The following is a 17,490-nucleotide window of genomic DNA, read 5'->3' as shown; positions in this document are numbered from 1 at the left end:
TTTGGAGGACAAACGGCAACATATCAATGTCTTGGAGTTGAATGCGGCTTTCCTGGGTCTGAAGGAGTTTCGGGGGATGGTAGAGGGTCACTGTCGTTCTCATGTCGGACAACACCACGGTGGTAGCCTACGGGAACAAACAGAGAGGCCTAGTTTCTCAGCAACTTCATGCCTTGACCGTTGAGCTTCACCAGTGGGCAATCAGCAATTCAGTAGAGCTCTCAGCCAGGTATATCCCAGGGAAGCGGAACGTGGTCGCAGACAAACTCAATCGCTGGGATCAGATCTTGCACAAAGTGGCCCCTTCATCAAGTGGTGGCGGACAGGCTTTTCCAGATTTGGGGGAGACCCATGCTGGACCTTTTCGCGACACATTACCAGAGGAAGCTGGAGATGTTCTGTTCAGTGGTCCCAGATCTCTTGGCATTGGCAGAAGATGCTTTCCAACATCCCTGGGACAACCTGGAAGTGTATGCCTTCCCTCTGTTTTGATTGATCCGTCAGGTTCTGAACAGGCTGTTGGGTTCACAGGGTCTCAGAATGACTGGTAGCCCCTCTGTGGCCTCAGGCGGAATGGTTTCCAGATCTGCTATCGTTGTTGTCGGAGATTCCGAGGGAGATTTACCCTTGGCGGCATCTCCTGTGTCAGCTTGTAGAAAGGTTCCACCAGTCAGTAGAATCCCTGTCTCTACATGGTTGGAGGCTATCAACTATTTCCTCCGAGAGAGTGGCTTTTCTCAGAAATCAGCTGGGCACATGTCCAGCAGTCTTAGGAAGTCAACCTCGCGACCTCTATTCAGCAAATAGCTGACTTTTTAACCTTCCTCAGAGACGAGAAACGTTTGTCCATGTCTGCTATTAGAGGCTATACGGCGGCTCTGAGTTTGGTGTTACGCCTGAAGGGTATCGACATCTCCTCTTCCTGGGAACTTTCCCTGCTAGTTAAGGGGTTTGAGCAGTCGTCTTCTCCTAGAGAGCTCAAGCCCCCAACGTGGGAGGTTTCCTTGGTGCCTAAGAGCTTGACTAAGAGTCCATATGAGCCCTTGCGCCGCTCATCTGATAGGAACCTGATGCTCAAGACAGTTTTCCTTTTGGCTTTGGCATATTCCAAAAGGGTAGGAGAGCTCCATGGTCTGAGTTATGAGGTGAAGCACAACAGGGGTTGGAAGTCAGTGTCCTTCGAATTTGTTCCGGAATTCGTGGCCAAGACCCAAAATCCCTCGTGCATGATGACAGGTTCACTTCGTTTTCCATTCCATCACTGACTGACTTTGTGGGTGGTGATGCTCAAGAGCTTTTGTTGTGCCCTGTCCGGGCCCTGCATTACTATCTTACAAGGACTTGGCACCTAGGCTGCCACAGACTTTTTGTTATCACAGGCTGTGCTAAAAAAGAGGTGTCTAAGAATACGTACTATCTCTTTTTGGATACGGGAAGCCATCAGACAGGCATTCTTTACTCTTGATGATTCCATCACCACGTCTGTGAAGGCTGGAGCACATGACGCTAGGGGTATTGGTCCCTCTCTGGCTTTCAAAAAGAACTTGGCTGTACATAGAGTGCTGAGCGCTGGTACTTGGTTACGCCAGTCCACGTTCACCTCCTTCTATCTTAAGGATGTTGCCCACAGATCTATGGACACGTTTTCCCTGGGTCCTGTGGTGGCTGCCCAACAGGTTGTGTAACTCGTAGTTGCCCTCAATGGGGCACCTTTGTATCTTACCTAAGATGATTGTGTGGATGAGAGAATGAGTGAGTTGGCTGGCCTCCTTCTTTCTCTTGTACTTTTCCTTCTTCCTTCGGGCCGTTAAAGGAATTGACACGTCATTTGCTGGACTGGTCTGATAGAGGTGAGTGAGGTAGTCATACTGGTAGTGTGGTCGTGCATTATATATACAATTCTTACCCACTATTTAGTAGCATGGGCTTCGCTCCTGGGCAAGGGGGAGTCGGGAGTACTATAAACCCTAGTGCCCTGGTTTGTTTTTAGACAGTCAAAGTTTCTCTTTGGTTCCCTATGCGTACAATGGTTATCCTGTACTATATCATTGTACATCACTCAGGTTCTGAGTAGTTAGATTTTAGTGTATCTAGCTTCTCAACGGGCTTCAGTCCCTCTCTAATAACTATTTCTTTTGAGAGCTGAACTGGCGTGTAGGCCCCCAGCCGGTCTAGGATGTCTTATACCTCCCTCCAAGTACAGTGGTACCTCGACATACCAAAGGCTCAACTTACGAAAAACTCGAGATATGAAAGCAAATATGAAAAATTTTATGGCTCTAAATGCGAAAATTGCTCAAGGTACGAAAGGTTGTTGCTGTAAAGTCCCGAGATTCACCCGGACCACCGATAACAATTTTAAAACTTGCGCGCCGCCAACTGAGTAAACTCCCCACCATCCTCCCGCTCTCCCATTGGTTCCTGATGCTAGTCACCCCATAAGATCCTGCTCTCCTATTGGTCAGCATCTACCCCTTGTGCTTTATGTATTTATTGGTAAAAGGATGCTGTAAATTGAAAAACTTATTCATGCAATACATTTAATAAAAAAAACATTAGGTAACGATAGAACAAAGAATAGAAATGAATGGTTATTATACTGTTTGGTAGTTTCAGTGGTTGAAGAGAGATAATGGAAATTTATGGCTTACTGTGTACTAGGAAAAGTGACTGCAATACATTTAATAAAAAAAATGTGAATTAGACATCATAAAATATAAAATAAATCAGACTGCTATCATCGAAGCCAACAAATATGTATTTTTTAGAATTCTTCTGTTTTAATATTACGTTACGTATGTTTCATTATAGCTGTCAGTAACTTGGTATCTCTATTAGGTAAAGATAGAATAAAGAATAGAAATGAATGGTTATTATACTGTTTGGTAGTTTCATTAGTTGAAGAGAGATACTAATGAAAATTTGTGGCTTACTGTGTCGTAGGAAAAGTGATTGCTTGGCGTTCGTTCGGTACTCGTAAGAGCTGAATGTAAACAAACTATTGGAAGGGGTTTTTTGTTTTTTTTGTTTGTGTATTATAGTTAATGATTAATTAATAATTATTTAAAATGAGTACATACTGATTATTTATACATTTTATTGGCATATTCTAAGCTTTTAGCTTCTTAGGTTTAGATGTCAGAATCATAGACTAGGCTACAGTAGCAACCGCTAACATAGCCTAGGCTTATTGCTAAGGGACATATGCTAAAGTCCTAATATATGCAATAAAAATGGGGTTGAACATTATATGCAGTTGAATATTACTCAAGTATGTACAGTGGTCCCCCCGTATTCGCGGGGAATGCATACCAGACCCCCCTGTGAATAGTTAGAACCCGCGAATGTTTGGAACTCCTATAAAAACGCTAAAAACAGCCTATTTTGTTAGTTAAAACTCAAGAAAAACCACTAAAAATTTTCATACTTGGTTTTTTTAATAGTTTTATCACAAAAAGTGCATTTTATGATGAAATTGATAAAAAAAACCAGGAATTTGTGGATATTTCTCATAGAAAAATACCGCGAATTTTCCGCGAATAATGCAGGGAAAAGTTCCTGAGAGAAATCCGCGAATGTGTGAGTCCGCGAATCCGGAGAACGCGAATACGGGGGGTCCACTGTACAGTATTTTGTCTTTTTGGAGTCATATTTCTTCCGTCGGATCGGCGTCGTAACCCTAGAACATGTGTTGTAGGCCTGGAAATATAATTTACTGGGGTGTTTTTGTAGGGCTTGGAACAGATTAGGCATTTTACATGTAAAATGCGGTTCAAGATACGAAAAACTCTTGATACGAAGGCCACCTAAGAACAGATTAATTTCGTATCTCGAGGTACCACTGTATGAGTCTATCCTATTGTTAAGACTGAGGGTTTGTTCGCGTATGGACAAATGACAAATTTTCTAAGACAATTTGTATTTTTCATAGCTACAAACCTGAGGTCTTAACAATAGGATAATTTCTAGCGCCTAGCTGGATCCAGTAAAAAAGCAGATGAAAGCAAGGAATCTTGTGTATCTGGCAACGCATGTGTAGATCGGGTGAAGAGTGGTCAAACGCCGATCATCTACTCCAGTATTTCCCAACTCAGGATGACTTAACAAAAACAGGGGCGGCTAGAGGTGGGCAGTATAACGTTAAGACCTCAGGTTTGTAGCTATGAAAAATACAAATTGTCTTAGAAAATTTGTCATGTTTCCTTGGTTCTTAAGAGCTTCAAGAAGAGTCCATATGAGCCCTTGCGTTGCTCATCTGACAGAAACCTGACGCTCAAGACAGTTTTCCTTCTGGCTTTGGCATCTTCCAAGAGGGTAGGAGAGCTCCACGGTCTGAGCTAGGAGGTGAAGCATACCAGGGGTTGGATGTCGATGTCCTTCGATTTGTCCCTGAATTTGTGGCCACGACCCAAAATCCTTCTGTGCGTGATGACAGGTTCACTTTGTTTTCCATTCCATCACTGACTGTCTTTGTGGGTGGTGATGCTCAAGAGCTTTTGTTGTTCCCTGTCCGTATCTCAAATGTAGCCTAGCCTACTCTAAGATAATCAGTGCCATCTTTACATATAGGGTAGTCTAGCCTACACTACACATTATACTTTGTACATATACGGCATAGTAATTATTAATTTCAGCTAATTCTCTAGGTTCAGTGCTTATTGGCTTATGATAGTAATGTACAAAGAGAAATTGAATAACATTATTAACAAGTTAGCCTAGCGTATATGATGATGATGATACCATGGTATACATACGAATACAGTAGCCTAGCCTACAGTATACTCTATAATATATATATATGGTATAGTAATCTATTAATATCAGCCAATTCTGGAGGTTCAATGCATTCTGACTATATCAACATATAAAAAAAATTGGACACAAAATGGGAATCAGATTCGGACCAACATCGTCATAATTGAGCGATGTCCGGCTGCTGATTGCTACGTATAATTATGAAATGAAAACACAACGAATATGCATCTTTTCCGTGAGTCTTTTAAAGTAGTAACCTTAAATACATATACGTACATATATTCATACACCTAACATACCTCCACCCAAAACAGAGGCTAACATACCTCCACCCAAAACAAAGAGAGAGAGAGAGAGAGTTACCACTATGACATACGTTTCTTGTTACAAGGAGTTACAAGGTTTAGGATGACTCAAAGACTGTTTAGTCCATCCGAGGAGACATTGTGTGCTCACTTATCTTTAGGAGCAGGTTTTAATGTTCATTCAGTGTCCTAATGATTTTGTCTAGCTTTCTAGAGAGATGTAGTTGACAATAAAATGTATTTGTCATATTTTGACTTTAAAACATTTCATATAACGAAACTAAAACATTTCATATAACAAAACATAACCTTGTCCCATATAAAGAGAGTTTATAGGGAGTAATTTACGCCAAATAGAAGCAAGAAAATCACACTGAATTGAGTTCAGTGCAGTGAAAAACACTCAACTCCATCAGCTGATTTTTCCAAACCAAAACATGATCTATTAACGAAAATAATAAAATCTAGTTTCACATCAAGACACGTTTAAGTCATATTTCATTAAGTCATGTTTCTAGAGATTAATTTAAGCTAAATAGAAGCAGGAAAGTTGTTATGAATTGAGTTAAAGCGGCAAAATAAACTTACCTCTATCAGCTGATTTTTCTAAACAAACATAATCAGTTTGTTTGAACAGTCAAACCTTGGTTTTCGTATACCCTGGTTTTCGTACATTTCGGGTTTTGTAAAATTTTTCTGACCAAATTTTGTCTAGGTTATCATAAGTTTTCCTTGTTTTTGTACTCTTGGAAACGCTCCATCCAGGGCCCACAACGTGACTGGGCCCCGTATTGAGTGCCCAAACAAAGCATCTCGTGTTCTCTTGTGACCCATTCTGCTTTTGTGTTCTTTGTTTTTTAGCTTTTTGAGCTTTTTAATTCAAGTGTAACTGTTGAATATGCCATCGTGGGGCCAAAGAAAGTTTCAAGTGCCATCCCTTCTGTAAAAAAGGTGAGAAATATTTTAGAATTTAAGAAAGACCTTGTAGCAAAGTGTTAGAGGATGATGCATGGTGATATCAGTGAGAAAATGCCTACAACAAAAACTGCTGTTAGTGAATTTAAGGCCAGCAGAGGCTGGTTTGATAAATTTAGAAAGCGAATGGCCATACATACTGTGTCTACTTTAGTGATTAAGGATATATTTGCCAAGTGGAGTGATGTGAAAAATTTTGCAGAGAATTATCATCCCAACAAAATGTAATCCGTGTCTCCAACATGTTTTAATGACAATGCTGTGTTTAACTTTAGGCAAATTTTAAAGAAATGCCAGCAACAAATGTCTTTGAACAGTTTTGTTGTGCTACAGAGGTCCAGTGACTTTCAAGCTCGTCGTAGTGCGGGTAAAAAACAAAGTGGGACATAACCCCAGACAGTGCCACTAAAAAATGAAGAGGAGAAGTAACTGCAGATAGGTTCTTGATACCTGAAGTCCTTCTGGAGGGGGATTCTGCTTCTAAACAGTAACCTCTTCCTCCCTCTCCCCTCCTCTCTGCCTTCCATACGCTAACAAGTCCTCCATTCAGGAAAAAGTAATATTAAATATTCGTCATTCATTTCATTATTCATTTATATTTATTTCTCATTCTTCTGTATGTAAAACTGTGTTTATTCCCTATAAAATGTATTTTTTTTTAATATTTTTGGGTATCTGGAATGCATTAATAGTATTTACATTATTCCTTACGGGAATTATTGTGTTGGTTTTCATGTGTTTCGGATTTTGTTGGAAGTTTTGGAACGGATTATGTACAAAAACCGAGGTTCCACTATATTTAATAATATAACTGTAATATAAGACTACATATGTTCAAGCTACTGTCTGCTTCCTTTATGATTTGTAACCAAGATGGTAGTCAGAATAGAGTTAGCCATCATCATTGGCAGACCTGTACCTCTTTACCTAAGCTTTATCATGTAGAACAGAATTAGCCATCATCATTGGCAGAAGCGATCAAGCTATCGTTATTAAAAGACCTGTACAAATTTCCTCTGAACTTAATCATGTAATCTCAGAGAATATAAGTATTTTTTATACTTCGTGTTTTCTACTAGAAACCTCACATCAGAAATAAGATATCATCATGAGTTTAACACATCGTCGTCATAACCAAAGAAGATAATACCGACTTCGTAAGTGATCTACAAACCCCAAGACACTCCAATGAGTATGGAAGTGCATAACCAACCGACTTAGCGTAAGATTATCGCAAGTCTAACATTACCTCATAGGGCGCCTTATTATACAAGGCACAGCCCTAATATTAATATTAGGGCTGTGCCTTGTATAATAAGGCTTAGGTAAAGAGGTACAGGTCTGCCAATGATGATGGCTAACTCTATTCTGACTACCATCTTGGTTACAAATCATAAAGGAAGCAGACAGTAGCTCGAACATATGAACATACATACAAATGAGACACACTACAGATCACGTAGGCCGTTTGAATTATAGGTCGCGGTAATTGTCTCAAGCAGGAAGCTTGGACTAGTGTTTTCAAAACAAATGAATGACTACAGGTGACGGCACGTCATCTTAGCGTCTCTGGTCTGATCACATTCCTGCAAGCAATCTGGTTGACCTCTTTAGTTTTAGTCTTTTATATATATGGAATAACATTCCATATTTTTATTATGTAATCACTTACACATACAGTATTACTGGATATAGCAAAGTGTAGGATAGCTTTTAAAAGAGCCAAGGAAAAGATGCATATCAGTTATGTTTGTAATTTGTGAGTTGGTGTTATAAACCTTATACAGTAGTGCCTCAGGTTATGAAATTAATCCGTTCCGAAGCGGGCTTCGTAACCTGATTTTTTCGTATCTAGAACTACGTCTTACATGTAAATTGCCTAATTTGTTCCAATCCCTACAAAAACACCACAGTAAATTTTATTATAAAGCTAAATTGACCAATAAACAATGAAATACAACAATTTGGACCATTCAGTACTTATCATAACCATGACTGTACCTGTAAATAGTGTATTAGTGTACAGGGTACAAGAAATACTGTACGTACGTATGTAGTAAAATGTGGAACCTTACCTTTTGAGTGAGGCGATGTCCGAAAGTGGCGACGGTGGGGGAGGACAAATGGCAGAAAACATGAACACTTAACTTTACGAAACACATTAAGGGGGCCGGCCGGCTAATGCCGTTTTTTAACGACAGGACTTTGACATTCATACCACTTAATAAGGTGACTTGGGACATCTCCAAACCGCATATGATTTTCGCCTCTGACCTTCGGTTTTGTGACGCCAGGGCGATTTATCCCGAAAATAACCACTTTTTAAATTCTATCTCCTTCCTTGATATTTAATATTAAGACCTGGGATTACTACCATATATAGACCTGATGTAGACCTCCAATCAAATGGAGTGTTTTTTTTCTAAAAGTCATTTTTTTGCTAGATATGAATTTTTCAATATGGTAAAAAAATAAACCCTATAAATCACAAGAAAAAAATGTATAAAAAAAAAAGACGAAACAAAAATTTGATTGTTCTATAATGTCTTTCTGAGTTATATACCAAATTCCAATGTTATAGCTTTAAAACTAAGTGAGGAGATAGACTTTGAAGGTCAATAAGTATAGTTTTGAGATACGGGCGTTCAAAGTTTTCCTTCGTATTTCTACAAAGACAATGTTAATAAATAATGATTATTATGAATGTATATTTCTTTTTTGTGTATTAATAAACCAAAACTATTTTATTTATCATAATATAATCATAAATGATGATCCCTTTGCTCATATATCGTAGCCTGGGGCACTGCTTGAGGCAAGATGGGGCACTCCTTCCTACGTAACCCCCTCTCTCCCCTTCACTAACTCGGCTTATTACAGCGAATTTTCTTCTTCTGTATGTTAGCGAGATGTTTTCCTTGTATTTTCCTCTTTGGCATGATGACATTCTTGCCGAAACAAAGATAAACAAATATAAATGCAAGAGAATGTCAGAGGTGAAACTCGAAGATGTACTCTCTTTTTACAAAGGCAATTTAATAAATCATGATTATTATGAATTTCATAGTCCATTTTGGGTATTAAAAAACCAAAACTATGTTATTTATCATAAATGAAGATCTCTTTGCTCAAAGATCGTAGCCTTGGGCATAGTGTGACGTGTGCTGTCAGGCAAGAAGGGGGCGTTACTAAGCAACCCTCCCCTCTCTCTTCACCAACTACGCATATATTATGATATTCTGTAATAATGCTTGAGCGATTTTTCTTCGTCTGTATGTTAGCGAGATGTTTTCCTTGTCTTTTCCTCATTGGCATGATGAACTGCTTGCCGAAACATACATAAACATACGTGAAAGCAAGCGAAAGTCACGAGGTGAAACTCGAATGTGTAATCTACTTGAAGTCTATAGTCGCACTGATTCATGGTTGAACCAGATACTCGCTTCTGCGAGCCACGGAATCTCTACAGATGCCATTTCTCACAATTTCTTTGCCAATAATTATCAAAATTTACGATAACAGAAGAAATATTGCATTTTCTTGTACGGATGAATATTTTACGCTTATTGAGTTATGTTTACTAATTACCTTGTAGCAACGAAAGTAAGAGGAATTTTGATGAAATATTTTGTATACGTATTCTCAATTACCATATGAAGCTCCATGAATTTTTTCATGACTTTGCATTTTTCGCCCTATACCACCGTATATAGGGGTTCCGGCCGGCCCCCTTAAAAAATGGCAGAAAACATTAACACATGAAACACATTAACAAATAGCAGAAAACATTAACACTTCTCGATTATCTCCATCTTTGTTCTCCATAGAAAGCATCCTCTTCTTTCTGTGAACTTCAGCAACATTCTTGGGACCCATGGCTAATAATGTAAGTAATTAAGTTCACACACAACATGATAAAGTAACTTACAGTACAACAAAAGCGAAATCACTAACACAAATTTACGTTACAAACTAAATATATGTGAACGAACGAATTCCAGGTGTTTACAATAACTCTGCCACAAAAAAATGGTCAAGGAACACCTTTACATAGAGGATGATGGGACATGCTGACCAATAGGAGTGCAGTATCTTAAGGCAGTGACTAGCATTAGGAACCAATGGGAGAACGGGAGGATGGTGGCGAGTCTTCTGAGTTGGCGGCGCACTAGTTTTAAAATTGTTCTCGGTGGCCTGGGCGAATCTCAGACTTTACCCTTTCGCAACATGAATTATTTTTGTTTCGTCTTTGCTTTCGTAACCTGAATTTGTTCCGACATGTAACACAAACCCTCGGTCCTTTACATAGGGATGTACTTAACAGCGCCAGCTGGACCGGTCGTAAGATTTCTAACAAGGTAGTTTGGTAGTAACTGCTTGTCCGAATGTTGGGAGTCCCGCCCGACTGGAGGTAAGCATTCCACTTTGCTTTCGGCTGCTGTCGGATGAAGACATGTTCGTTCACCTCTCTGCTCGCAATTTTCGTGAGAATTTCTATGCTTTCGATTACGAAGCTGCTCTTTTTCACAATTTTTCCTTGCTGTAGTACTTGTAGTGTGAACCTGCATCAGTACTTGTTGATTTCTTTTTTTGTTTACTTTGTGGTTTGTATCAAGAACTCGGAGCCATGCAAGCCAATGAAGGTGAGAAGCCCCCCTGCCCCCCAACCAACCGGAGAGTGTGCCCTGGTGTGGAGGGCCGTAAGGTGGGTCTTTTAGGTCCTCTGAGGTAGTGGACCCCCATTTAGTGTCTGCACGGTGCCGAGGGCGCGACTGCTCTTTGGCTGAGCCCTGTGACTTGTATTTTGTGGTCGGAGGAGCAGTGGGAGTGCTATGAGAGGAGGAAGAGGGTACGTAAAGTAGCAAAGGGGTCGTCGCAAAGCTCTCCAGCAACACCTCTGGTGGCTGACATGTTGTCCTCATTCCTCCCTCCTAGCCAGCTCCTTCGTATGGCTCTTTTCCCTGCGGGGGACATGTCGTGTTCCGCCTCTTCGTTCGACCTGTTGAGTGCAGAGGAAGGGGCGCGACACCCTGACCTGGAACTGTACTTGGGGTCTTCCGGCCACTCGGGGTGGGATTTTTCCCTTCCCCGGGCGAGGGGTTCCCCCCCCCCACCCGACTGTTGCTTCCACAGGTGTGACTGCCGCTGCGGGTAGAGACCTCCAGCAGGTCTGGCGCTCGCTGAGCCTTCTGGGCACTCCCAGCATTTAGGGGCTGTTGTTACACCTGGCTGCCCCTGTAACCCATGGCCCGGTGATGTTGACAACGACCACCATCTCTACACCTGGTGTATATGCAGCACGTAACGTCGGTGACCCCCTCAGCTGCTGTGCAGGCCCCAATGACGTTCGTGCCGCGGGAGATGGTTCCTCCGCCTGGGTTTGGTGTCTGCGCCCCAGCCCTTGACTTCGAGTGCCCAAAGAGCTTCCTGCTTGACTGCACCAGTTCCTGTGCCTGATCCTGCTGTCTCCGTTCCTGCCCGTGGTGCTACTGCTGCTGCCACAGGTCCCTCCGGACAAGTGCAGTTGGGCAGTGTTGCTATCGCAACTGCCCCAGCTCCGTCCTGGATGGAGGACCTAATGGTGGTCCTGAGGAAGCTGACGAAGAAGAGGTCCAAAAAGAGGAAGAGGGTGTCGTCGTCGTCTTCGTCGTCGTTTTCGTCATCGTCTGCTGCCGCCTCTTCCCCTTCGACTTCCAAGGCCCCACAGCCGAGGAAGAAGAAGGTGACCTGCTGGCTCTTCTCTCCGAGGCACCGTGAGAGATTCCCCCTTGGCACAACCTGCTGTGCTAACCACACATGGAGCAGTACCACTGAGCAGTTCAGTCCCTGTGTCTTCACGGCTGGCGGTTATCCACCATCTCTTGCGAGCGAGAGGCTTTTCTCGCCGAGCAGCAACAGAGATGGCAGGGTACCTCAGATAGTCCTCTGCTGCAGTATACCAGGGAAAGTGGTCCGTCTTCTGTGGTTGGTGTTGTGGATGGGGTCTCTCTCCATTCAGAGCCACTCTTCAGCAGGTAGCGGATTTCCTCTTCTTTCTTCGTCGAGAGAAGCTCCTCTCCATCTCCGCAGTTAAGGGCTACAGAGCCACCCTGGCCCTAGTCCATAAACTGAGAAGTCGACCTCTCCACTTCCATGGAAATTTCACTCCTAATGAAGAGCTTCGAGAGGTCTTGCCCACCCAGGGAACTCAGGCCCCTGGGGTGGGATGTGACTCTTGTACTTAGGAGCCTGACTCGCAGACCCTTCGAGCCACTCTGAGAGTCGTCAGACAGGGATCTGACCCTCAAGACCTTCTTTCTGCTGGCCCTGGCATCGGCTAAGAGAGTGGGAGAACTTCACGGTCTTTCCTTCGATTTTAAGCACTCGAGGGGACGCTTGATTTCGTCCCGAACTTCATAGCGAAGACTCAGAACCCTTCGGTCCCTGACGCCAGGTTCGAGTCCTTCATGATTCCCTCCCTGAAAGACTCCACCAACAATGATGCGGATGAGATGCTGCTTTGTCCTGTGAGGGTGCTATGGCGCTACCTGAAGAGAACTCGTCACCTCAGGCCTGAGTGTCGACGCCTCTTCGTTAGCACCGGGGTTGCCAAGAAAGAAGTGTCCAAGAACACTATTTCTTTCTGGCTTCATGAGGTAATCCGGAAGGCGTACACTTCAGACAGGAGTGCCAACACCAGTACCCTTCGTCCGAGAGCCCACGAAGTCAGAGGTATTGGTCCAACCCTTGCATTCGCAAGAACTTGTCTGTGGCACAGGTACTGAAGGCAGGGGTTTGGGCCAACCAGACCACCTTCATCTCCTACCTTCTGGATATTGCCCACAGGTCCTTGGACACATTTTCCTTGGGACCCTTGGTGGCTGCTGAAGTAGTTGTGTAGCTTACCCAGCTCCTTTACAGGTTAAGGACAGGATGTTGATGCAGGTGGGCTACGTAACTGAGCTCCATTCTATCCCTTTCATTAGGGATAGAAGCATTTATCCACCACTTCCCTAACAAGGGGGAAGTGGACGCCAACAAGAGACAAACCCAAGACTTTATATTGGCTCTTGCGTAGGAACTAGTTTTTGCTTGCTATTCATAAGAGGCATGCTTGCCTCCCTCTTATGAATTTGGTCCAGAGGTCTGACCACTGACCCTGCAGTGCACACTCCGATCAGTTGGGCAGAATCTAGGCTCCCCTCCCTTTGCTCTTACGACCAGGGAGGGAACTAAAGTCGGGTGAACACCAGTCTGTTCACAAGACTCAGATTCCACCCACCAATAAGTGAGTCTTCCCTATGTAAAGGACCGAGAGTTTGTATTACGTGTCGGAACAAATCACAATTTTGAAGTAAATTGTATTTTTCCTAACTAAGACAAACCTGAGGTCCTTTACACGTAGTCCCACCTCATGCCACCCCTCACTCTGTTCCTGGGCCTAAAGCAAAGTGGAATGTTTACATCCAGTCGGGTGGGACTCCCGACCATCGGACAAGCAGTTACTACCGAACTACCTTGTTAGAAATCTTGTGACCAGTCCAGCTGGCGCTGTAAGTAAATCCCTATGTAAAGGACCTCAGGTTTGTACAGTTAGGAAAAATACAATTTACTTCAAAATTGTGATTTTTCGTACATAGGGGCTTTCGTATGTAGAGGTTCCACTGTATTAAACAAGTGCCTTAAAACCAAAATGCTGGTAACCAATACCAAGGGGGCTGCCTGTATTTGAAAATTAGTAAATCATTTATTTATCATACAAAACACACATCTCTGTAAGGGACAGAGAGGGAATTATTATTTTCATATTATATGGTATCATTTAATCTTATTAAATTTACTAATACAGTAAACCCTCTGTATTTGTGGATTCCGGAATCATGGACTTGTGTATTTGTGGATTTCTCTCGGGAACATATAGTACTCCCATTATTCCTGGAAAATTTACCTATTCCCGGTATTTTTCTATGAGAAATATCCAGAAATTCCAGTTTTTTTTTTTATCAATTTCATCATAAGATGCACTTTTTGCGATAAAAATATTAAAAAAAAAGGCATAAACATTTTTAGTTGGTTTTTCTTGAGTTTTGACTAACAAAATAGGCAGTTTTGAGTGTTTTTATAGGGGTTTTAACTACCTGCAGATTCTAGCTAATACGTGAATAGGGGGGAACACTGTATAGTATTAATCAATATTATTATTTGAAAATTAGTAAATCATTTTTGTATTATAAAAATGTATTTAGTCATGAAAGTAACATCAAAATACACTAGTAATTAGTGAATAAGGCAGTCACAGGCTTACGACGGGTTTGGCTTATGACATTCCAAGGTTACGACACATTTCAATTACATTCACCAGAAATTATTTCCAGGTTTACGACACAAGTTCCAGGGTTACAGCGCTTACGTTGCCAATCTGGCGGAAGAAATATGACTCCAGAAATGCAAAATAATCAATATTTGAAAGTTTTTTTTATGAAAAATGCAATAAAAATGCAGTTTACATATAGTAGTACCTCAGGTTACAAAATTAATTTGTTCCAAAGCAGCCTTGCTAACCTGATTTTTTTGTGTCCAGAACTACGTTTTACATGTAAATTGCCTAATTCGTTCCAAACCCTACAAAAACACCACAGTAAATTTTATCATAAAGCTAAATTGACCAATAAATAATGAAATACAACAATTTGGACCATTCAATACCTAACCTTACCGTTACTGTACCTGTAAATAAAGTGTATTAGTGTACAGGGTACAAGAAATACTGTACGTACATGTACGTACGTATGTAGTAAAATGTGGAACCTTACCTTTCAAATGAGGCGATGTCCGAAAGTGGTGACAGAGGAGGAGGACAAACGGCAGAAAACATGAACACTTAACTTTACGAAACATTAAAAAATAGCAGAAAACATTAATACTAAACTTTACAAAACACATTAAGAAATGGCAGACAACATTAACACTTAACTTTACAAAAAACTTAAAATAAATTTTTTTTTTCCTTTTTCTGATTAAATAAAAAAAAAAAATTATTTTTTTACTTTACATTTTTTTTCCCCAATTTCTTCACCACTTTCAATTTTCTGTTTTTACGTATCACTTTGACCTTCCTGTTTGCTTACTACTAAAGGCCTCTTTAAAAAATAACTATCCAAGGAAGTTTGCTTCTGTCTGCTTTTGAAAATGTTCCTGAAACTACTCGGGCAAACTTCATCGAACTGTGCAAGCATACGACCTGTGTAAGCCTTTTCGGGGTGTCTCTTTCCTACAAATGATTGCACTTTATGAAAAGCAACCAGAACATCCTTAATTTCTGCTGTTGTCATAGGGTCCTCCTCCTCCTCCTCGCTGCTGCTAGAGAACTCTTCTTGAACGACGTTGTTGCATGGCCTCCAACTCCTTCAGGTCATCCGTCGTAAGCTCCTCTTGGTGCTCCTGGAGAAGGTCGATGTTGTCCTCGTCGATGACCAGCCCCATGGACTTGCCGAGTGCAACGATCTTGTGAAGATCTGATTGCGAAACAGTTTCAGGATTGTCAACTGTTTCTGAATCTGCATCAGCTTCGCCCATGTTGAATCCCTGGAAGTCTTGGGCGGATACAGCATCAGGTCAGAGTTTCCTCCACGAAGAATTCAAGGTTCGCCTCGAAACCTCCTGCCAAGCTTGATCGATGAGTCCGATGCATATCATGCTATCGAAATGCTCCTTCCAAAATTCACGCAGGGTGAGGTTTGTGGCATTATAATAATAATAATAATAATAATAATAATAATAATAATAATATGCATTATTTCAGCTCAGGGCCATATACAGTGGTCCCCCCGTATTCACGGGGGATGCGTACCAGACTCCCCCGTGAATAGTTAGAACCCGCGAATGTTTGGAAACCCTATAAAAACGCTAAAAACAGCCTATTTTGTTAGTTAAAACTCAAGAAAGATCACTAAAAATTTTCATACTTGGTTTTTTTAATAGTTTTATCACAAAAAGTGCATTCTATGATGAAATTGATAAAAAAACCAGGAATTTGTGGATACTTCTCATAGAAAAATACCGTGAATAATGCTGGGAAACGTTCCCGAGAGAAATCCGTGAATGTGTGGGTCCGCGAATCTGGAGAACGCGAATACAGGGGCCCACTTTACATTGAATATACAAAATACAGACAGTAACATACACAGTTTAGATAAATGAAACATGATAAAAAAGAAAATGAATAATCGGCACTTATCCACAAAATAGCTGAGGTAGCATAAAAGCTAGTTATCATAATAGTACTGGTAATAACAGTAATAATTTTGGTGAGAAAAAAAATATGCATTGAGAGTAATAACAGTTAGTGCACATATTATATAAGTTAAATTTCAACTAGAGACCTTAGGTAGTTACAGTAGTCAGGTCCAGAGGGCTAAATACAAAAATTGAATGTAAAACAAAAAACTAACTTGATAGTAATCACAGTAATAATGAAAAATTAAAGTATCAGCAATGTCGAAACATCTCTTGAAAAGATGATTTGTATACAGCTTCTTGAAATTCTATATCACTTGCTGGTCCATGGCCTGGAGGAGAGGGGTGGTGTTAGGCAGAAGATAAAGAACCTTGTTGAAAGAATACTCTGCCAGGATATCTTCCTCGAGGCCAGGAGGGTGAGCAGGGACATTGTCCAACTCCAGCAGACATTTCAGAGGGAGGCACTTCTCTTCCAAGAATTTCTTCACTGTCAGGCCGAAACACAGATTTACCCACTCGGTGAACAAAAGTCTTGTTACCCAGGCTTTCACATTAGCCCTACCAGGCTTTCGCGTTAGAGGCTCGTAGCAGTTCTCGTGTTAAATACATACTACAGTCATAGGACAGAGAAAATACGAGCGCCTTCAAGCTATCTTTGGTGGTCTTTAAGGAATCCTTTACGGCCGCTTTCCAAGAAGCCTTATTAGGACAGAGAATCATTCGCTTATAAAGGAGGAAGCTCTTCCACTTATTCAAGTTAAAGCTCATGAAGTGCGAGCTATCGTCACATCCCTCGCCTTCCAGCATAACAAGTAGTTATCTTCAATTCTTCAGTTTACGTTTTGGAGATCTAAGTCAATTTTCGCCTCTCAATAATTGAAGGACGTAGAAGCAGTTTTAGAAAACTGTATTATGTAGGGCCTTTATCCATGGCTGGGTTGGTGTTGGGAAAGGAAGCGCAGGGGGCTTTTTGTCCCCCTACTGTCTCCTCTCCTTGTTATAAGGTTTGTTGAGTTTATGGAAACCTGGGAGTACAATGTACCCAGAGTACCCTCCAGTTGCATTTTTATGATCATTGTTGTGGTTTTGTTAATATTAGTGTAGGTGACTAGTGTTGTTTTGTTCTGGTCTTCACCCAGGACAAGGGCAATACATAATATTGTTATTTTTTTGTCAACCGCAATTCCAAGGCTGCAAAATACAGTAGTACCTCGAGATATGAAAGGCCCTACTTACG

The 17,490-nt window shown here is 41.4% G+C and overlaps 1 protein-coding gene across 5 annotated transcripts in view; it reads left to right on the top strand.

The window, feature by feature from the left end:
• Positions 1–17,490, top strand: part of LOC135215488 (recQ-mediated genome instability protein 1-like) — a 359,294-nt gene that overhangs the window by 279,522 nt on the left and 62,282 nt on the right. The gene's annotated exons all lie outside the window — the stretch shown is intronic.

This window comes from Macrobrachium nipponense, chromosome 5, assembly GCF_015104395.2.
Source record: "Macrobrachium nipponense isolate FS-2020 chromosome 5, ASM1510439v2, whole genome shotgun sequence".
In the NCBI taxonomy this organism is placed as follows: domain Eukaryota; kingdom Metazoa; phylum Arthropoda; class Malacostraca; order Decapoda; family Palaemonidae; genus Macrobrachium; species Macrobrachium nipponense.
Note: the sequence above shows the minus strand (reverse complement) of the source record. Positions and strands in the feature narration are given on the sequence as shown.